At 44.6% G+C, this 23,044-nt stretch overlaps 1 protein-coding gene across 1 annotated transcript in view; it reads left to right on the plus strand.

The window, feature by feature from the left end:
- The first annotated feature begins 8,705 nt into the window (after positions 1-8,705).
- The window catches only part of MET (MET proto-oncogene, receptor tyrosine kinase), a 117,008-nt gene continuing 102,669 nt past the window's right edge, over positions 8,706-23,044 (plus strand). Inside the window, exon 1 of the mRNA XM_074942295.1 lies at positions 8,706-8,768. The gene's annotated coding sequence lies outside the window, so the exon portion shown is untranslated. The remainder of the gene's footprint in view (positions 8,769-23,044) is intronic.

The raw sequence follows: 23,044 nt of genomic DNA on the forward strand, positions 1-23,044 counted from the left end.
AATTGCATTTCAAGATTAGTAACCAATGATCTGGCTTTAACATTTAGAAAGGATTAAACATCTTCCATAATACTGTTTGACTTGAACAAGTTCCCAAACACAAAGTTAAACAATAAACTCTGAGTCCCAGGCAGCTTGTTAAGCCTAGCTCTCTAATGACTATTATGCTGCAATGTTTTTGACTGCATGACAGACTAGCACAAGTGATATGTTAACAGAACTAGGGCAATTTGAAGCTATTTTAATGCAAAAAAATACATTGCTATTATGACAGGTTTCAGAGTAACAGCCGTGTTAGTCTGTATTCGTAAAAAGAAAAAGGAAAAGGAGTACTTGTGGCACCTTAGAGACTAACCAGTTTATTTGAGCATGAGCTTTCGTGAGCTACAGCTCACTTCATCGGATGCATAGCTATATATATATATAGCTGTAGCTCACGAAAGCTCATGCTCAAATAAACTGGTTAGTCTCTAAGGTGCCACAAGTACTCCTTTTCCTTTTTCTTTTTACATTGCTATTAGTATGTTAAGGGAACAAATGCTTCCTGAATGCAGACTATACAATGAGTGTGATCTTCCCTAACTGAAATCAATGGGAGCTTAATATTGACTTCATTCACAGTAGAATTAGATCCATTATCAGCACGTCTAATTAGATTACGCAAGTTATTAAAAGGAAAAGTTTCCTATAAAGATTTCTGACTAAATTTATATCCTAAACCTGCCTGATGAAGGAAAGCTTTTGGCAAATATTGTATAGTTACATCTGTGCAAAACAATAATTTGTTTTAAAAGTTAATCCAAACAGTGAAGACACTTAAATAATGAGCCAAATCCAGCCTTACACTTCATTAGTTCATCACTGAATATGTCCCATTATCTTTTAAATTGCATCAAAATAGGTAATGCAGAGAACACACTCCAAATTACATTTGGAAAGTACATAGTATTCATCATAAAGTAAAAAAAGCTAATAACCTTCTTCAGAGTTGTGCTCTGACATGCACAAATATGTTGAAATATATTTTATATACATATTAGTATTTAAAGGGCCAGATTTTCCAGACCAGCAAGGAACTTTTTGGTGAAAGACTGTAAAGGGGAAAAAAAAGTCTCTGAAACTTGTTTACAGCTCCCCAAAACTGGAGATGCAAGGCAAAGGCTGCTTCAATCTACACTTGGATATAAGAACCTGATCATGCAAACACATATGCATGTGCTTAGCTTTATTACAAATAGTGTTGTACCTTTTCCTCTATCTAGTCTAGTGATTAGGGTATTTACATAGGATGTGGGAGATCCATGTGTGGCAAAATACCTTGTTCACCTCAGTAGGCTCAGTCCTTTCTAGCATTGGAGACTCAGGTTTGGGGCAAGGCAAATCCTTATAGGTGGCACAGGGTCCTGCTACTCCTCTCCTCAGTCAGTCAGTCAGTCCCTTGTGCTTGTTTTCCTTCCCTTCTGGGGAGCAAGTGCAGCCTCCCTACTAGGAAGGGCTGGTGTCTCACTACAAACAACCTACTGGCAGCTTCCCTGCTCCCCTCACTCTCCCCTTCCTACCACCCAGGGGAGGATTTAAAAAGGTCCCAAGTAGTTGGAGTCAGCTGAACCTAATTGGTTCCCTACCAACCCCTTTTCCAGCTGAACCTTATTGCCCCCTGGTTCTCTCTCCTCAGTGGATAGGGAGGGGCCTTTTAATCCCCTGGGACTAATTACTATCCCCCTTTTGTAGCTGTTTGTCCTGGGTTTACCACACATGATTCAAGTTCCACTGCCCACCCCCTTAGGTGAGTGCCCTACATACTAAGCTACAGAGACATTCTAACTCTTGCACTCTCCCAACTAATATTTAATTATTCAGTTATTTAATTAAAATGGAACAACTTCATAGGGGAGAGTGAAGGAATCACACACTAACCTGTGAGGTGATAGATGCAGTTCAAACCCCTTCTCCCTGTCAGGAGATAGGGGATTTTAACAGGGGGTCTTCCCCTAATCTGGGTGAGTTCCCTGTCCACAAGGTTATAAGGGAAATCTCCTACTCTTGGTCCCCTGCCACCCCACCCCCCGGATGTTTTATGTGAACTTGTCTGAGGAGCCAAATCCACTAGGTTTGAGCATATCTACCAGTTTAGGCCCCCACACGTGACTTAGGCAGCTGAAGGCCTATCTTTCCTGGTTTGTGAATCACTCTGAGGCTTTGGTGGGAGATAGGCATCCGGACACCTAACAGGAGACAGCAGTGTGCATGCTCCGGTGGGAGATAAGCACCCAGGTGCCTAGAGTGAGACTGCAGAGCGCATGCCCAGAGGCAAAATCGTAGGCACCGAATGAGTTTAGGCACCTAATAGGTTGCCAATTTTGGTTGGCTGTATTCCTGTAAGTTTCATCACATGACATAATCTTTAATTGAAGATTAATCTTTAATTCCTGGAGACTCTAGGACAATCCTGGAAGGTTGGCAACTCTACACCAACAAGGTTCAGCGGCAGCCATGCAGGAGTTTTCTGGGTTGCAGTGTTGCCCAAAAACGGGACTTAGGGACCTCAGAACTTTGTGGATTACACCCAAAGTGCTGCCAAATACAAAGAGTAAACAAATGGAAAAAGAGAGCTGTTTATTTAATATCTTAAATTATACTCCTCCTAGGTGTTGCTTGCAGCACTAGTGATGTTAGCAGTAGTATGCTAAAATATTGTCAGATAAAGGAGAATTTTTAAGTTGATGGTATCTTTTTAAATGTAGAGTAAGTGTGGTGCAGGCTTGTGTTTGGCAAGTGACACAATGTGGAGCTGCGTAGTCAAGCATAGGGTGCAGTACAGCCACAGGGTCCAGTCCTGCAAACACTTACACATATGACCTGCTTTAGCAAAGTACTTATGCATGTACCTAACTTAAGCACATAAGAAGTTGCAATGAAGCTAGTGCCCCTTAACGTTAGGCATGTACTTATGTATCTTGATGGATCAGGGCTACAAATAGTCCCATTAGTGCCGATGGGACTGCTTATGTGTGCAAAGAGATTCAAAAGCGTGTTCGCACAGTGCCCGCCTCACCATGCGCAACAAATGGATTTGTGCATGAGTAACTGAGAACACAATCTGCCTCAAAGCTTTCAAATAGATAGATTTGCTATTTCCAGCCTGGGCAATGATCTTTATGCAGGCTATGAACTCTGTAAACAGGCACAGTAAACTTTAAAAAAAAATGCTGTCGCCTGAACTTTACGTATCAGACTAGAAAAGGCTCATGGACAATTCTGGAATAGTTGTCTTAAAGATAATCCCACAAAATAGGAAAGATCCTAATCAGAAAGACTTTAGCACATAGCTCCATACAATCTGCCTTGTAGTGAAAACAGATACAAAAAAAATCCAGTGAAAAAAGGATGGCACTGAAAAAATGTCAAGGAATGGCCATATTTATCAGATCCTTTAAGATAAACCAAATCCAATGAAGATATAACATAAATTGCAGTATGCCTATAACTCATTCCAAACCCCATATGTCATAAACATTTTCCTTCTATTTATAACAACCTAATTTTAAGCTATGCAATGTATACTTGAATTTACCGCTCCAAGTAGATATGTATTTGGTATTATGCTGGTTTTTGACTCATGCACTCTTCTGAATTAATGTACTACCGTAAACTTTTGAAAAGTACTAGAGATCACACCATTGCTTCTGTTGGCTGAGCTCATTGCACACACCATGGTTTCCTTGCATTCCTCCATTTCCTTCCACAAGTTCTGAGTGCCACTCTCCCATCGCCATTTATTTCAGGGACATATATAAATCATTAAACTCATATAATTTTTAATTCGTGAAATTATTTCTTTTCTTTCTATCTGAGAGATAAATCATTAAGGGTGTCAACATTTTATGTCTGATTGGCAGGATGGGCAGAGCTGAGATGGGAGAGGGGTATATTGGAAGGTGGTAATGGTTGCTGTCAACCAGTTATTTGCTCTATAGACAATTACAGACCTACTTAAAGTTGCTAGGTGTGCTGACCAGATGCCAGGCGCACTCTGTGTCCCTGATTTCTCCCTTCCGGTTTACCAGTTTTTACCAAAATCGATAGAGGTCTACCCAATTGAGTCCTAGAATATTCTCTAAAATTTTGGAATTGATCGTATACAGTGTTCAAAAGTTATATTGTTACAATGCCATTCAGCTTTGGCCCGGCCAGGCTGGGCCAAATCAGAGGGGCACTATAACCCCATAAACCAGGTCCCAATGCTACTTGGTTTGGCCCTCTTCTCTCCTTCCCCCCACCCCCTCCGCCCCATGGATGGCTCTGCCCATCTGGCTGGAGCTGAATTGCTCAGTGGGATTTAGGGCTTAAAGCTGGGAACTTGGAACCACGACTCATGATTTCTATTCCTGACTCTGCCGTGGACTTGCTATGTGATCTCTGGCAAGTCTTATAAACGCTCTGTAGTACCTAGTCCCTTTTACATCTATTTTACACAGGTATAAATGACTACATGAGGGTACAGAGGATCAGGCCCTCTGCCTGCTGGAGATATAGCATGATATATTTTTATACAAATGTTCATAGCCAATTTCTAATACTGAATGTAAGAATACGAAGTTAGGCAAGAAAAGCACTTAGGGCCCAATTCTGTCATCTATGATTATATTAAATAATATCGTATTCTATGAGTACTATTTGGAATGAATAAGGGTGGCTGAATTGGGCCCTTATGTGTCGCAGGTACAGCAGTAGTAACTCACAAATACATATTTTTGCATTTTCATTCTCCATCTTTGACCCTGGAGAGATCAGCTTGAAAACTCATATCTTGTGTCATTTGTCTAATCCTGTTCTTTGGTCAGTGCTTGTGCTTATTCATCCTACCTTTATCTTGAAGCAAGTAAGGGTGGAAAGCATATAGCCAGGACTCTCTGACAGTACAATTTGTACATTCCACTTCTTTTATTTGAATAGATTGCACCAGCTCACTATTGAACTGTTTTTCAGCTGGGGCCAGCTTCCAAAATGCTCCACACCATCGTATCTACGCCAGCCTTCTTTACAAAGTGCAGCTGTGGACAGATGGCAAAAGTTAAGTCATGAGAAGAACTTGAAAAAAATGGGAATCAAGCTGAGGTCCTGCTTACCTAATTTTTGCTTTTGAAAGAGGTTTCAGCTTCCAGTTAAGGTGTTTATAAATCATCTCTCTGATTTTAGGATCAATATGTATCTGGAAACTGTTGATATCCTAGTGTTCTGCAGTTTGTGTCTCATATTGCTAACCTAAAATAACATGGCATCAGCATGGTAAAAAATGGAAAGGAAACAGCTGTTTCTCCTTTTTATGCTGGGTGACAATCCATTTGTTAACGTTAGAATAGCACTGACTATAACATTAATAACAGTTTTGGTGCTGGCTATTCTTCAGCCAAAGCAGGTGTATCAGGAACTAGAGAGCAGACAAAGAGCATATGACTTGCTCTTGATCATGGCTATCCTTACATGTGGGTGATCATTAGATTGATCCCTTTTTCTTTACCTTTTCCTTTTAAAAATAATAAGGATCTATCCAAGTCTGCCGTAGCTGTTTATACTTCTGCCCTGTTAGTGCTGGATGATGACTGATCCTGCATGGGAGCACAAGGGGAATTGTGGGGCGGGGAGAGCCTTCCACACTGCTTGGCAGAGGGGTGCACATACTGTACCTCCACAAAGAAGTAGAAGGCACCTCTAATCATGTTTTTCACTACCCCTGGAAGCATTGTGTCTGCCTGGGAGCACCACAGAATGCCTGAGGACTGGCATTTGTGTGTTCTATCTCCATATCCTCCTTGGAAGGCAATAGAGAAGAGCCTTTAATCTGTATTAGTATTTTGAGCACTAATGAAGGGCCTCATCATATTTTGTTACACTATAAAGGCCTGATCCAAAACCCACTGAAGTCAATGGAAAGATTCCAATTGACTGTGAAACAAATTATATCAGGCCCTGAATCAATCAAAATGATATGTGATTTTGTTGATTTTGTTTTGGAGGGCAAAGGCTGTTTTTATTTTTGTTTTGCACAGCACCACACACTTTGTCAGCATTTATGAAATAATGAAACAACAAATAAAAATAATCCTTTAGTTGTCCTGTAGCCACAGGACTGTAGGGTTTTTCTTATTAAAATATGAACTCCTTTATGTTATGTTTGGAAGTGCAAGATATTATAGTATGAGATTCCACAAATTAAGCAGATAAAATAAAAAGTTTTTAATAAAAAGTCAAATTCTGGTTTGATGACACATTTGCTTTTGGCAATGAATCATTTCCCATCTAGGTTAGATGTCTCTATCACTAAAGCCAACAACTTAGTGTGAAACACAGACATATAAGCAAATTGTGAAAGTGCTGATGATGCATATTAGTGGTAGGTTGGCCGACTTTATAAAAATAACCACTGGGCTAAAGGTTATGAGGAAGTGCCTCTAGGAAGTGCCTTTGTGGGTCAGACTGTTATTGCAGTGATTTTTGTAGGCACCTAGAAGTCAAGTGTTGCAAAGCTAAAGTCCCTTTGTAAAACTGGACCTCAATCTCTCAGGGTCTGTCTACACTGCAATGAAAACCCAGGACTAGTACAACTCAAGTTAGCAGATCCGCGGTTCATTAACACAGGGCTTGAGCATCTACAACCATTTATAACCCCAGGTTAGGAATTGTTGAACTCTGGCTCCCAACCTGGGGCTCCAGCATTATGCAAGCCCCAATCCAACAACCCATATCTCCAGGGCCTAAATTCTCATAGAGTATTTCCTGGAGCTCCTAGTCCCCCATCCCACTCAGGGCTTCAGGCCCACGGGGGTACTCCCTGCTGCTCAGGGCTTCAGGTGTGGAACCCCAAGCACCCCCAGAAACCAGCTCGCAGACCCCCAAAGGGCTGCAGACCCCCAGTTGAGAACCAACAGAATCAGGCTGGAGTCATTATTTACCAGAGCTCTGCTCCAGACAGCTCCAACTGAATTTAAGCCCTACAAATCTCAGACTTTCTAGCACCTTCCCAAACTATAGCTGCTCTAGCTCTTTATTCATGGTGCAGTATGGGAAAACTTGACTGTCCACCAAACATGACTGTCAAGAGGACAAAAAAAGTCAGTCCATGGGAATATGGAATACTTTTGGCAGACTCCCAGAGCACAGATCCAGTGGGGCTGTGTCTCCAGTGCAAAGCCATAAGGCTTGAAGCCTGGATCCCGGCTTCACTCAGGCTCAGCCCCTCTACTCCTGTGGACTCGGAAACCTGGGTTAGCACAATTTGTGTGTAGATGGGAAGGGGGGTTAGGCTTGAGAGTGAGTTCAAACCACGGGCTTACATTGCTGTGTAGACATACCCTCAGGCAGTGCCTCAGTTTCCGATCTGTAAAAATGGAGAGGATACCTACCTTACAGAGGTGTTGTGAAGATAAATCCCCAGTACTTCGTATCTGAGCACTTAGTATCCCTTGCAACTCACAGAGGCACCTTTACTGATAGATGGCTATTTAATTATCTATATGGGATTATTTAAATCCATTTCCTAGAGGACAGATGTTCACAATACAATTCCCACCTCTGACACTGCCGGTGGAGAGACTATGGACCAATTCCCCTTCTCAGGACAGCCCGGTTTGTGCTGTAGCTTGGGCAGCATGGCCGGGACACTGCCACTGAGTTGCTGGATGAGAAGTTAATATTTCTTCAGGTACCAATACTCTCGGGTAGTAACACAGGGGAGAAAATCTGCTTTTAAATCCGATGTTTTTTGAAAGCAGCGTAAATAGCCCACCTCTGTCTGAACACGTTTTGTCTTCCGGCCTTAGAGGAACCACCTAAGGGCTGGATCCGGCAAGTCCAACCACCTAAGGGCTGGATCCGGTGGGCCTGCAGGATCCCGATCAATGAGTTCAGTGGGGCTCTGCAGCTCCCGCGGGGAGCAGGCTCGGGGCGGTTAGGGATGCGGAGAGTTGCGGTCTTTCCAATGTACTCTGGGCGGTGCGTGGCACTTCGGGGGAAGTCCGGGTCCCCCGGAGTTTGCTTGGAGGCAGTTACACAACGAGGGAGAGGCAAACAGCGGCAAAGGTGGAGGGGAATCGCGATGGGTGGCAGGGCCCAAAAGGCCACCGGGGCTCTGCGGGGCTGGCCAAGTTTGGATCCCCTCCCAGACCCCCACTGCCCGCTCCCCGAGCCAATGCCTCGCTTGTTGTCCCCGCTGAGTCGGGCTCGTCGCTGCGCGGCAGCCCGGGCTCCGCTCAGCAGCCGGCCCCGGCCCCCGGCCGCAGCTCGGAGCCCGCCTGGGCTTAGTCCCTGGGCTGCTGACCCAACTGGTTGAGGGGAGCGTCGCAGGAAACTCCCCCTTTTCACCTGGAAAGTTGGGGCGCGGGGGACGGAGCTGTGGGGCCGGGGGGCTCTCCACGTGAGCAGCGCCGCCCCCCCGCCACCTCCCCGGGAGAGGGGGAAGGGCCGCTTCCTCCGCGCTCCCGGGCCCCTGCGAGGCAGGCGGTGAGTCACGGCCAGGTCAGGACTGCGCGGGGCGGGGCGGGGGAGCCGAGGCCACCCGCTGATTTACCGCTGGGAGCCGCCACAGGAGCTGCAGAGGCGCCGAGGGAAGTGCGCAGCGCCAGAGTGACCGGCGCCTCCAGGTGCCTTGGGGAGCAGCAGGGCGGCGCCCACCCCCCAGCCGCGACGTTGCCTCCAGCTGGCGGGAGCGCAGCGCGGGAGTCGGGGACCCAGATGCGGAGCAGCTGCCTCGGCTTCCCCGCCCGCTCAAGGTACAAACGGAGAGCGCCGGGGACCGGCCTGTCCAGCCACCCGGCGCCTGGGTCAGTGCTCAGCCCCCCCGCTGCAGGAGGGGGATTCCCCCATCGCCCGGCTCCGCGAGCTGGAGCCTCAGTGCCCCGGGGCCGGGGAAGGGGCCAGATCCCGCCGTTCTCAGCCTGAGCGAGGACTGGAGGATCTGGCCCCAAACTCGTGCGAAACCGAATCGATCCCGTTGGCTGTGGCCGCGGACTGGAGCCCGCGGCCGGGGGGCGGGGAGGAGGGGTTAGCGCACTTGTAGCTGTCAGTAAGCGCGGGGGCAGCGGGCGGGAGAGATCGGGGCCGTGGGACGGGCCGCGCGCTCCTGGGGCTGAGTCAGGGGGAGTTCTCCGGGCGACCGCAAGGAGAGCGAGCCGGCATGATTCAGGAGTGAGTGACTCCGCCGAGGGCAGAGGCGGGAAGGTGAATGAAGTGTGTGTGCGTGTGCGGCGCTTACAGTCATCCACTCTGGAACCACCGCGATCTGACTCAGCCTGACGGCCGCGACGGGGAAGCGGCCAAGCGGCGCAGTAGCCGCGAGCAGCCCCCGCACCTTCCAGCGCTGAAAGGGGATCGCCTCGCTCTGCCTGCAGGTGCACGTGCATCTCTGCTGGCCTCTTTCGCGCTGCGCCTCCCCGGCGGCTTCTGCCCTCACCCGTTCCCCATGAGATGACCCCGCTGCTTGGGAATGTAGCGGGAAGCGTTGGTGTCCGGCTAGAAACCCCTAGAGCGGACCCTGGCGGGAATACCGCGTTGTTGGCTTTAGCAGAGACAGGTACTGTATGCATGTTGCACTGCCCTGGTGTGGGAGTCAGTTAACGGGGTCAGATTAATTCCGACCAAGGGAAACGTCAACTCCACTCTGGTGTCTTCTGCATTAGTGTTTTATTTTACAGCAGTCGCTGCTTTAGCAGCTGGAAACTTCCTGGGTTTGAGATGTAATAATAAAACCCTTTACCACCCTCCTCTGTGTGAGGAGCGTCAGAGAGTCTAATTTTGACAGAATCATGTCAGTTCTTCTAAACTTTCATCAGATGATTATCTATATACTTTTTTCATTTTTAAGATATCCTAGTCAGTTACTACAAGGGTAATTGTTCCAAACGGCATTAGAAAGAAAATGCCACACTTACAAAGCACTCTCTCCAGAAATGTTGTAAGAAGCATCACATTGTATAACACAATATTTAGGCTTGTATTTCAGTCCCTAGGAGCCAGCCACCTACCGTACATATGTTGTTTTTAACATGCATCTTGTGTACTATTTTTCTTGTCAACTATTACACTTTCTCTTTGTGACTGTCTATTTGCAATGATCATATGGACCATTAGCTGTGCTGTTTGGGGCATAAGAGGTGCAGAAATGTAAATGAAGTCAAAGGCTTTGGGTTATTCAGATGGTTTTGTCAAATTTAACTTGAAAGTTCATTTTAGAAAAAAATGTGTTTTAAATATTTGGCTACTGATAAATTCTTGCATAGTCAGTCAGGCTTACATCAAGTTAAATGCTTTTTTTTTGTTTTTTTAAAGTATACTATCTTCCAAATTACCAGATTATGTACTTTACAGATCTGGTGTATTTAAAATATTTCTTGCTGTTGTATTGTAGATTTTTTATTTTAAAGATTAAATTTGTCCACGATTAGGAATAATTTACACTCTGTAATGAAACTTTAGTACTGTGCCCATATCAACATTAAGTTAGATGGTCTCTTCTTTATAAATATTTATGTATGTTCTAGAAACTGTAAATATTTAGGTTAATCCTCACCCCCTAAAATGTTGAATAATATTTAAATAATACAAATACTTTAATATCTGTGCAGTTCATTGGGATTTGTTGCATTTATAATCTACAGGATTTACTTTGAGAAGCTGCAATGTATGGATGTTTTCAGTTTTCCCAAAAAACCTTTGCATGTGGTGGTAATTCATTTGCTTTTGACATATCTCATTCAAAATGTCCTTTTGCATTGCTGGCAAGCAGAATTAGGTGGGAATCATTTTTGAGATTCAAAAGGCACAAACTCATACTTAGGCAAGGTACAAAACGTCTCACTTCTCTATAAGAGCTGTTTAAATATTTGCAGCTAATATTTACAGTGTGTTATCCAATAAAGACCACAACGCTGCTGTTTTGCAAGAGTCGCACATTAAAAACAAAGTTACTCTTTCAGGTTATTATCTCATTGTCCTTTGCACCCATTACCTCCTTAAACCTTCTGTAGCCATAGAGAATTTGTAATACAGGTCTTTTAGTACACAATTGATAATTTGAAGAAAGGTAAATACACCAAAATTAGTTATGTACAACAATCGTTTTTAAATTCACATCAAAATCTATTTGCAGAGGGTTGCAGAAGTTTTGTCTTGTCTTTTGTCTTAGTGTTTTTCAGAATTTATGACCATTCCATAACACTTGTTTCTCTTGAGACACAACTGCAGATGTTCTTGTTAGAGGGTTGCTTTCTTTACAAAGGTCGTTCTGAAGCCAGCCTATGGCTTACAGTTGATGGTAATGCAATGGGAAACAGAGTAATTAAGGCCTAAGTCAATTAGAAACCCAAAACTTAGCACAGGTTCATTGAGAGGTTCATGAATAAAGAACTGTTAGCAAATTTTGGCCTCTTACCTCACCAAGTCTACAAGTCCCTAACATCCTCTTTCCCCCTCCCTACTGGCTCTGAGACCCCTCCTTCATTTGTAATCTTCTGGGGGCTTGCATGGTGACCTGCAACTCCCTTCTGCTTTGTCCAGTGCTGTTGGGGGGCCAAGTGGCTTTTCCTCATCCTTCTGTGATTCTCCAGGTGGCTGCTCCACATTGTTTATCTCAGAGGGGAAAGGGGATGGCCTCTTCGGTCTGCTGGACTCCAAATCAGAGTAAAGACATTCTGGAGCTTACCCCATCCAACTGGCAGCTGTGTAGCTGTAAACATGCCTGACTCCACAGCAGCCAAGGGAACCTGATGCCTGAAAGATACCTCAGAAATCAGGGCTTCCCTAGCTACAGTGCAGACTCCAGGGCAGTGTCCACACAAGGAATTCTGAGGTCTCTCTCAGGACCCAGCACCCCTTTGTAGTAGGCACCTATCTTAACTCTACTCACTTAAGAGAGCACATTGGGACAGATGCAGTGTCTTCACATGTTTGTACAGTACCTAGCACAATGGGATCCTGCCTGGGATCTCTGGGCTCAATAGTAATATACATAATAAATATTAATAATACCAATGATAAAATGGGGAGATAAAAGAGCAGTCACCTGGTATCCTCTGAAGATCCCAGGACCAAGACATGAAACACTGGCCCCAAGGAGCCTTAAGGATCCCATTTCCAAGGTGTGTTGGCGGGGAGGGAAGAGAGCGGGGAATTCTCAGGGATATTTGCCACCTGTCACTCTGAACAAACATATATGGGTTTCTTGTCTGCAAACCAGCTCCCCTAGCTTTAGTACATGAAAGCCACGTGACCAGGTTTCCCACACTTATGGTCATTACCTCTTTGGGCTGCATTTAAAGCATTGGCACAAAGACCGACTGTTTAACAGCCCATTACCAGTCAGTGGAGGCATCATCTTGTGCATCTTGTCTATGATTGCCTCCTTTATAGAGTGTGTAGCCATTGAATTCACAGTATGCAGATTCTAGCCATGCTCTTTCTAGTTCCCTAGTCTACCCTAACCTCTCCACTCCCACGTACTTCTATGGAGTGAGCCACTGTGGAGATGAGCTGACCACAATGTAAAGTATTGATCTGCATGGGCTGCCCATCCCCCACTGTGCAGCCAAACCATCAGGTTCTGTTTTGTTGGGCTTTCTTTCTGAAGAATGTATTTATCTTAGCAATGGTTTTAACAAATCTATACCTCATCTGCAAACAGGCATGTTAGCAGAAACCGTCTTTAAAGCAGTATTTTCACCCAGGGGAAAAGTAGTGTAGACAGGGCCTTAAAGAAAGGAATAATTAGGTGACCTCTTTTCCCCAGAACATCAGGCCTGTTTTATGTAGAGCTGTTTGAAATCCCACAAATTCTCATTACTCTTAGAATCGCTGACCTTGTGTTGCTTTCCTTGTTTCAAATACCTTTTAGGAAATCAAATCAGGGTTGCAATCTAATTTCTAAAGGCATTCATACACATGGTATGTGTGCTAACTTGTTTCCTTTAACATTAACAAATCTCTCAAATTGCCAAGCTATTTGCCTTCAGGAGTATTATTATGTTGTACAGGAAGATAGAGCATTTTTCCTGCAATTTTAAATATGGGAGAAAAAAAAAGGTAAAGTTATTGGGCCAGATTCATCCAGGGTGTAATGCCTGTGAGGGAAAAGGTGTTGTTTTAAGGATGAATATTGCTCAAGGAGATCGAGGGCCATTTCTTGTTTTGTTTTTAAACTACACAATTATATTGTTATGCCACCTGATGTGATCAGATAGTGCCTGATACAAAGCCCATTGCAGTCTATCCTGTTGACTCCAATGGGCTTTGAATCAGGTGGGTACTGTTTGCACAGATATTTGGGTTGAGACATGAAACTGAAGCAAGAGAATTTGGGGCACTTGGTAGTTACTCCTGGGGGAATTCTGCATCACTGCATGTGCGCAGAATTCATGCCCCCTGCAGATTTCTTTGCTTCCCAGCAGAAAAATGACTTCTGACGGGGAAGCAAAGGTAAACCACAAGAATGGTCATGCGCCCATTTCCCGACAGTGGAAGCAGGTCGGTTTGGGCACCCACAGCAGCCAATAGAGATGTAAATCACCACTCAGGGCGGGTGGTGGTCTGAGTAGTCATGCATGTGAAAGAGAGACTCTGTCTCTCTCAACTGCTGTTGTGGTGTGCTCGGCATGGAGGGACAGGGCTTTGGGGTGTTTCTGAAGAGGGAGACGCGGGGCAGACTCTGTTCCGTCAGGCAGAGGAGAATGTAGCTGCCTACCTGCTTAGTGAATTGTTCCCATTGTTCTTATTGAATTCCCCCAGGAGTATAAAACAGGTGTAAACATTTTTACATTTTACATCTACATTTTACACTCCTTTTACATTGCCAGAGTGATGTAAAGGAGCCGTATTGTAAAGGACAGTATGGCCTTATAAATGCTTATGGTACTTTAGTGATTAGAACTGGTCTAAATTTTTGGACTGAAAAAATTTCCTATCAAAATGTGCTCCATGAACTGTTTGCTATTAATCTTTTTTGGAGATGGTCAGTAGCCAGTATAAATTGTGAGTTTGAGTCCCCAGCCCCCACTTGCTCTTCATTTGCCTAGGATGTAACACTAAGCATATGGATGCATATATTTGTTGACTAATAACTAGAAGTAAACCGTCAAATACTAGCTACATTACTATTAGGCAGAAGGGGTTTGGTGATTTCCTCCAATGCTCCCCACTCCCATTTTCCATCCATTGTACTGTAGTTTTAAATAAATTACAAAAATAATTGAAGCCAGCTGGATTATATTGCATTATTTTGACCAAAAAAATGCAGAATTTTGCAGAATTTTAAAATATTGTGCGCAGAATTTTTAATTTTTTGGCGCAGAGTTCTCCGAAGAGTAGGTGGTGTACAATTTTGCTAGAAGATTTCAGTAACAATGGTTTTCATAACATACCGATATCTGGTGTTCTCAAACTTCATTGCACCGCAACCCCCCTCTGACAACAAAAATTACTACACGATCCCAGGAGGGGGGAAACGAAGCCTGAGCCCACCTGAGCCCCAGGGCCCAGGATGGGGGGGCCAAAGCTTGAGCCCCTCCACCCTGTGCAGGCAGGGAGGAGGGGGACAAAACTGAAGCCCAAGGGCTTCAGCCCCAGGCAGGGGGCCTGTAACTTAAGCCCCGTCACCCAAGGCTGAAGCCCTCAGGCTTTGGCGCCAGGTGGTGGGGCTCGGGTTTCAGCTTTGGCCCAGGGCCCCAGCAAGTCTAAGCCAGCGCTGGCAACCCCACTAAAATGTGGTGCCGACCCACTTTGGGGTCCTGACCCACAGTTTGAGAACTGCTGCAATATATAATAGTTGCAGAAGAACTTCAACAAAGAGTCTTTGAAGTGTGTTTTACAGTTGTATGATACAGCTTCTTCTACTTACTAGCCCTAGGGAAATCAAGATGAAATAGATTTTTTTTTGTAGGGGAGGCAATCCTGGAATTCATCAAATTCAGATGAAACCTTATGTGAAATGAAAAATACTTAAATGCTGTGCCTTCAAAGAATTACTATTTTATTCAGTTTCTTATACCATACCCATCATTGTGGTATTTGATCCCCAGCGGCATTCTGTTGTGTATGCCACAGCTGCAATTCTTGTCTTATGAGCTATGTCTGCATAATTTTTCTTCCTGTGTGGTAAGGTACAAATAAGGATTCATATCCTTAGTCACTCTTCTCTACTATAGCTCCTTCATATTAATGCTTCTCCTACTAAACAGCATCCAACTTCTTTTGACATGTGCTGGCATAATTTCTGCTAAGGATCAGTGATCTAGCTTGATAAATTTAAAAAAATAAGGCATATAACTAAATATATGACATTCATTGAAATTCATTTTTTACCACAGAGCTACTTCATTTCAAACATATAGAGAATAGTAAAAGATTGCAGATGCAATTTGATTAAATCTGCAGTTGTTACCATTTGCCTTCTGAAAATTGATTTTCCCCCCAAAGCTTGACATGCTTACTGATTAAAAACCATGCACAGACTAAGACAGGTTTCATTTGTTTGTGTTTGTATGCCATCCATGCAAGTTCTAACAGGTTTTGAAATGTACTGTAAGTCTGGTATACTCATAACCTACTGGAAAGGGTGAACTTACTTAGCAATAGCCATTTTTGTTTTAAACTGCATGATGACACATCTTTAAATTCTATTGTGTAAAGAAAAACACCTTCTTACTGTGGAGAGATTTCCTGTTTGTGTGTGTTTGCTGGAACTAAACCTTCTCCTCTGTGTTGACCAAACTTTTCTTCGTAATCCAAAATGGTAGTTACGAGCTATCCCATGAGCTTACTTTTTTGGACAGGATATAGTACTTATTTTTACAAAATAACTGTGCATTTGGAGCTGATGACAAAGTATAGGGGCCAAATTATGCCCTTGGTTACACTCCTGCAATCTGACTGAGCTTACTTATTAAGGTTGCACAGGTGTAAATCAAGACAGATTTATGTGGCTATCTTTTATTGATACAGTAACACATTGTAAGTTTCTCATTTCCCACACATGTAGCTTTTGACTGAAGACAAATACTAATGATACATAGGATCCCGCCCACTGCCATAATAGCAGGAGCAGGTAAAATGTACTTTGTTGTGGCAGGATTTGATGGGCGAAAACCCCCCCAATTGTGTTAATTTGTGGGAAAACATCAAATCTCTTGTCAGTTTGTCATAAATAGAATTTTAGCAATGTAAAGCAAGTTTTTATTTTTTTAAAAACAATAATGGTTTCAATACTTAAATTTAAGCGAGGGACAGAAAGAGATTTGATGTCTGTTATAACAGGAGCCAAAGTATTTTTTATTCTTTTAATGGTAAAAATTGTGTCTGAATTTCGTGTATGAGGAATCTGTCTCTCTTGCGGGATCTACTGTTTTTGCAGGTGGGAACGGGATGACAATGCAGGAGCGGGTGGGAGTGGGTATTGCAGGGCAGGGCAGGAGCAGGATTAAAAAAATAGTCCTGCACAGGGCTCTAGTCCAGAGTCTGTCTTGGTCTGCTTTCTCCTTACCACAATTCTCCCCTAATGACTCATTGACTCTGTTAGAGTAGAAAGGTTAAAACTTTACTTTTACTCATTCATTTTTGCTCACTAGGAAGTGGTTTGCAGGACTGGGTCCAACATCTCTGATTCAGGGCTGAGAATTTTGGGCAACCCCTCCACCACTGAGCCCCATTGGCTCCGATAGTTAGGGCTTTTGTGGGTCAATAATTAGTTGTAATTTTTTCTTTATAATAAATAAAGACATAATGTTGGGAAATATGTATCTGTGTAAAATATCTCTAAATATGTATTTTACCCAATGTGCAGCAGCTGCTTCATATCTTTTGAGAGGTAATAAATAAGCTATCACCCTCTATTCTTTTATATCTTTATTTAACACTGAGATGCCTCTAAGAAATCAGCCAGTTTAATCCTGGCTGAGTTGAGAGGCAGATGGGGATAGCTGCCACTTACTTTTATGTATAAAAGCATTATCTCCTTTTGACCAAAGCAGTTGCCAAAATTTGGGGTCCTATAAGTTGTTTCTGTTAGGAGAACATAAGAATGGCAATAGTGGCTCAGACTAATGGTCTATGTAGCCCAATATACCAGTGCCAGGTGCTTCAGAGGGAATGAACAGAATAGGCAATCAGAGTGATCTATCTCCTGTTGTCCATTCCCAGCTTCTGGCAATCAAAGGCTAGAGATACCCAGAACAAGGAGTTGCATCCCTGACCATCTTGGCTAATAGAAATAGGAGAGATTGTTGGAGTCAGGGATATACAAAGTTCTGTTTCCCTGGACACAGTAGGAATCAAACAGGATAGAGTTCTTTGCTTGCAGTTCCAAGCCTCTTTCAGCCAACACTCATTTGCAAAAGCTCTCTCTAGGCTTTTTTTCTCAGGGCCACTCTCCCAGTGTTTGTCCAGGCTGTATTGTCTTTGGCTTTCTGCTTCTTCTCTTGGTCTGCTTCTGTGGTGGATTTTTTTGCTGCTCTCTCTCTTGCATACATATGCCCAGTTAGTAGAACAATACCCAGTAAACCCCCTCTGTCTCCATGTGCTTTGCATATGCCTTTTTTTGGGTGGAGGCTGGTGCTGTTTCAGCTAGCTGCAGAGGTGAAAGTAAGCTGGTCCGGTCCAGTACAGTGTACCGGCAAGAGCCGGCGTGCTGTGCCAGACTGGACCGGCTTCCCCGGCACTGATTTAAAGGGCCTGGGGCTCTAGCCGCTGCGGTAGCCCCTAGCCCTTTAAATCACCGCCAGAGCCCTGCTGCCGTTACACCGGGGCTCTGGCAGCCAGGCTCGGGCGGGGATTTAAAGGGCCCGGTGCTCCTGTCACTGTGGGGAGCCCGGGGCCCTTTAAAGCGCCACCAAGCCCCGCTGCTGGAGCCCCGGGGTAGCAGCAGCAGGGCTCCTGCAGTGATTTAAAGGGCCCGGAGCACCACAGTGGCCGGAGCCCAGGGCCCTTTAATTCTCCCCTAAGCTCCGGGGCTCTCAGCTGCCTCTGCAGCTGGTAGCTCCGGGGTGATTTAAAGGACCTGGGGCTCCCAGTCACAGCCGGAGCCCCAGGGCCTTTAAATCTTGATTTAAAGGCCCCACCTCTTATGGTTGAGGCCATGCCTCTTCCAGTTGAGGCCATGCCCCCCTCAGGACTCCAGCATACCGGTAAGTCCTTTAAGTTACTTTCACCCCTGGCTAGCTGGTTCCATAAAGGAGCTGAATGGTTTCTTACCACTACTTTAAATGAAAGACAGCTGTTGCACCCACCAGTTGCAACAAGGTTTAATCCAACCCATAAAAACAATTTTAAAAATTGCAAATATATATTAACATTGTATGCATTTGAATGCATCCCTCTTCCCCCACCTCTCCCCCATATGTCAATTGTTCTAGGGCTAGACTGAAGCTTTGCACAGTGTATGCAGCAGAACAAAGCTGTGCTGCCTTAGGAGGAGCCCCCGGGAGGAAGTCACAATTTCTTCCTGGCTCCCACCACTTTGCTCCTGTCAAGGTTCCTTCCCCACTATGAACTCTAGGGTACAGATATGGGGACCTGCATGAAAGACCTCCTAAGCTTATTCTTACCAGCTTAGGTTAAAAGCTGCCACCACCAAAGTGTTACACAAAGAACAGGGGAAGTGCCCACTTGGAAATGTCTCCCCCCAAAAATATCCCCCCAAGCACTACACCCCCTTTCCTGGGGAAAGCTTGATAAAAATCCTCACCAATTTGCACAGGTGACTACAGACCCAAATCCTTGGATCTTAAGAACAAGGAAAAGCAATCAGGTTCTTAAAAGAAGAATATTAATTGAAGAAAAAAAGTAAAAGAATCACCTCTGTAAAATCGGGATGGTAAATACCTTACAGGGTAATCAGATCCAAAACATAGAGAATCCCTCTAGGCAAAACCTTAAGTTACAAAAAGATACAAAAACAGGAATATACATTCCATTCAGCACAACTTATTTTATCAGCCATTTAAACAAAACAGAATCTAACGCATATCTAACTAGATTGCTTATTAGCCCTTTACAGGAGTTCTGACCTGCATTCCTGCTCTGGTCCCGGCAAAAGCATCACACAGATAGACAGGACCCTTTGTTTCCCCCCATTCCAGCTTTGAAAGTATCTTGTCTCCTCATTGGTCATTTTGGTCAGGTGCCGGCGAGGTTATCTTAGCTTCTTAACCCTTTACAGGTGAAAGGGTTTTTCCTCTGGCCAGGAGGGATTTAAAGGTGTTTACCCTTCCCTTTATATTTATGACAGCTCCTGTGGAGAAGTCATTCACTATAGCCCTTTACCAGCTGTATGTTCCTTCTCTTTTGGACCAGCTCAGATCTGCTGGCTAGTGCCTTGAGGAAGAGGGGCCTACTTGAAGTGAGAAGTACAAGAGGAATAGTCACTGCTCTTTTCCCCTCCCATGCCCAAACCCACAATGCAGGGATCTGTAACATGGCCACAGAAACTTACTTCTCCTTACTGCCCTATGTGGCCATGTTAGGAGCCAGGCACAATCTGACCCTCAAATTGTAACTTTTGTGGCACAGGACTCATGAGTGAAATCTGGCCCCATTGAAGTCAGTGTGAGTCTTGCCATTGACTTTAATGGACTCTGGATTTCACCCCAATGCTTTGCCTGTGTTTGTACAGTACATAGCACAATGGGGATGCAATATAAATAGCAGAGCTGGATGAATTTTTTCATTTGAAATATTTCTCTGTTGAGAAAAAAATTCTTTTTTTTGTTGTTGTCAAAATGGAAGCTTCCATGGAAAACAGCAGTTTTCTCAAAAAAAAGATTATGGAAACAAAACATTTTCTGCCCAGGTCTAATAAACGGTCAATGAGAACAACAACCTGTTACAGTTAGGCTGACCACCCATCCCAAATTGGGCAGAACAGGCCCAAAATGCAGGAATACTTGGAGATGAATCAGGATCAAAACTTTGATACTGGCCCTTATTTTTATGGTGAAAACATGGAAAAGCCTAAATCTAAATACGCCCCCCGGATCTGAAGTTTGTGGCTTGGCCTGTTTGTAGATTTTACAGTAAGTGTAATAAAATCCTGTATTTTTAGAAGAACACATTTTTGCACTCACACTGGTGTAAATCTGGAGTAAAACCACAGACTTCAGTTTATTCCAGATTTATGCTGGTGTAGATGAGAGCAGAATTTACCCCTATCTATTTAAGACTTGATATTTCTCTGAAGCAGAACTAGAATCTCTGCTTTGAAAAACACAGTTACCACATATATTTTTATATAACTTGTACCCCCACCTCCCAAAAAATTAGTTTCTGTAAATCAGTTTAGAGAACATATGATAAATACCAGATGGAGAGTTTAATTAAAGACAGTGAAAGGTGACAGTACTTGAATATATGTCATAAGTCGATTAATTACCTCTCCAAAATGTTACTGAAAATGATAAATGAATTACTGGACTAGTATTCAGGCTTCCTGGCAAATTCTAAGTGGATTTTAATTTTAAGTACTACGTAATACTATGATGCAAATCCCTTGTTTAAAATCTTTAGATTCTTTGCATTTTTTCCTAAAAACCAGAGCTCCGTATCTTGTTGAAAGAAAGTTGTTTGTAATTAATGCTTTGTGTTTGGTGGTGCCATAGGTATCATCCTTCCAGATGTCCCAAAAACGGTGGTTTAAAACTAATACAATCAAACATTAATATTGTTTATGTACATTTAGTGCTTACAAAATAGGGCCCTGATCTTTTAATGAGCCCTTCACAGGCATCATGCATACTTGCATACCATGCAGGCTTGGGATACCCAGGAGTCGGTCTATCTAAAGCTCATTGCAACATTGCGGACTTTGAAATCCAATAGACCTCCTACTACCAGAGACTATAAGGCCAGGTTTTGCCTTGGAAATGTGCTTAGCTCCTACTGAAGTAACTGGGAAATGCTCATGTGAATTTAAGGACAGAACGTGGCCCATAGTAACTGATTGTTCATAATGGTTATCTTGATTATTGGTTAACCCTTCTGATGAGGGCAAACTTGCCAATGTGGTCTGCCACTACCTTTGGGCAAATGCGCAAGGACAGAGTGTTGCATCAGAATAAAATGTGTCGTTGTTTGCATACACACTGCTCCAGTTTACTAAATCAACATGCTCAGCTTATCGGTACATGGGCTACATCTGCCAAATTTAGGACCCCATCTACTCTCCAAACTCAGGTAAAACTCCCACCAACTTGAATGGGAGTGTTGCATGTGTCCTGAGAGCAGGCTAGAGCCCTCATTTACACCTTGACCCCATTTTTTCTAATTCCAGTATTTATAGGGTTGCCAGGCATCCGGTTTTCAACCAGGTACCCAGTCAAAAAGGACCCTGGCGGCTCCAATCAGCACTGCTGATCAGGCCGTTAAAAGCCTGGTTGGCAGCACAGCAGGGCAGGCAAGGTCCCATCCCTACCCGGCTCCGCGCAGCTATCGGAAGAAGTGACATGTCCCTCCAGCTGAGGGGTGGTCAGGGGGTTCCGTGCACTGCCCCCACCCTGAGTGCCAGCTCTGCAGCTCCCATTGGCTGGGAACCACAGACAATGGGAGCTGCGGGGGCGGCACCTGCAGATGGTGGCAGCACACAGAGACCCCATGGCCACGCCTGCACCTAGGAACTTGAGGGACATGCTGGCCGCTTCCAAAAGGCACCTGAGTTAAGCACCACCTGGAGCCTGAACCCCCTTCCATGCCCTAACTCCCTGTCCCACCCTGAGCCCCCTCCCACATCCAAACTCCCTCCCAGAGCCCGCACCCCTCCCACACCCCAACTCCTTGGCCCCAGCCCAGAGTCCCCTCCTGCACCCCAAACCCCTCATCCCCAGCCCCACACCAGAGCCTGTACCCCCAGACGGAGCCCTCACCCCTCCCACACCCGAATCCCCTGCCTCAGCCCGGAGTCCCCTCCTACACTCCAAATCCCTTGGCCCCACTCCCCAGCCCAGAGCCCCCTCCTGCAACGCAAGCTCCTGCCCCAGCCTGGTGAAAATGAGCGACCGAGCAAGAGTGGGGGAAAGCGAGCGACAGAGGGAGGGGGGATGGAGTGAGTGGGGGCCGGGGCCTTGGAGAAGGGTGTTTGGTTTTCAGCAATTAGAAAGTTGGCAGCCCTAAGTATTTAGTGTTTACCAAGCAGTTTCAAATCTGAATAAAAAGTTTACCTGTGACCATTTTGCCTGGCGTTGCGTGCATTTGCTCTACAAATAAGATGGGCAGGGAAACATAGTACAGTGACATTTCTTGGAGCTATGTTATACTCTCCACTTCTGTGAGTGAAGGGTCTAAGGATCAAGCAGTTCCTTGCCTGGGGAGGCCCAGCTCTGCAACATTGCTCCTCCCTTCTCCTGACCCCGCCAAAGTCCCTCTTTGAGGTCTCCAACCAGGCTTCCCTTATGGAAAAATCCTATAGAATTTAATATTAAATTAGAACCTTTCGATAGGTTCTTTGAGTCGTCCTTATAGAATTTAATAGCGAATTATTTTTTGCTATAGAGTTCTATAGATTGAAAACAAAACAAAACAACCCCGCCACACGCTGTACTATGGTTAACACTTTCTATTCAATTCCATGGAACCTCATGGGTTACATGTCTCTCAAACTCTATAGGATTACTCCATAAGGGTCAGGATCTTGTGTGCAGGGAGGTGGCAAATTGCTGGATATGTGTCAGGGCGAGGAGAAGGAAGATCATAGACGCAGCACCGTCCCCACCCCCCAATCCCCAATCAATCCATTGGAACTTTTATGGGTAAGTTACTGGCAGTAACTTACTGGGCTTTCCCCTCCATTCTGTAGGTTTTGTAGGCTTCATGCTCAGAGGAGTCTGGAAAGCTGGAAGTCAGCATGGAGGTGTATAACCCTCACATTGATCTCCATATATCACATGTGAATCCAAATTCTTCAGAGGTTCAGCTGCTTTTTGGGGCTGAACTCCCTGTTTCTTCTTCAGAGTGGGAAAGTGATAACATGGTGCTGGGTCATTATCTGTCTGAAGGACTACTAATTCCTTGTGAATCTGTG

The sequence above is a fragment of the Natator depressus genome, chromosome 1 (assembly GCF_965152275.1).
Source record: "Natator depressus isolate rNatDep1 chromosome 1, rNatDep2.hap1, whole genome shotgun sequence".
Taxonomy (NCBI): domain Eukaryota; kingdom Metazoa; phylum Chordata; order Testudines; family Cheloniidae; genus Natator; species Natator depressus.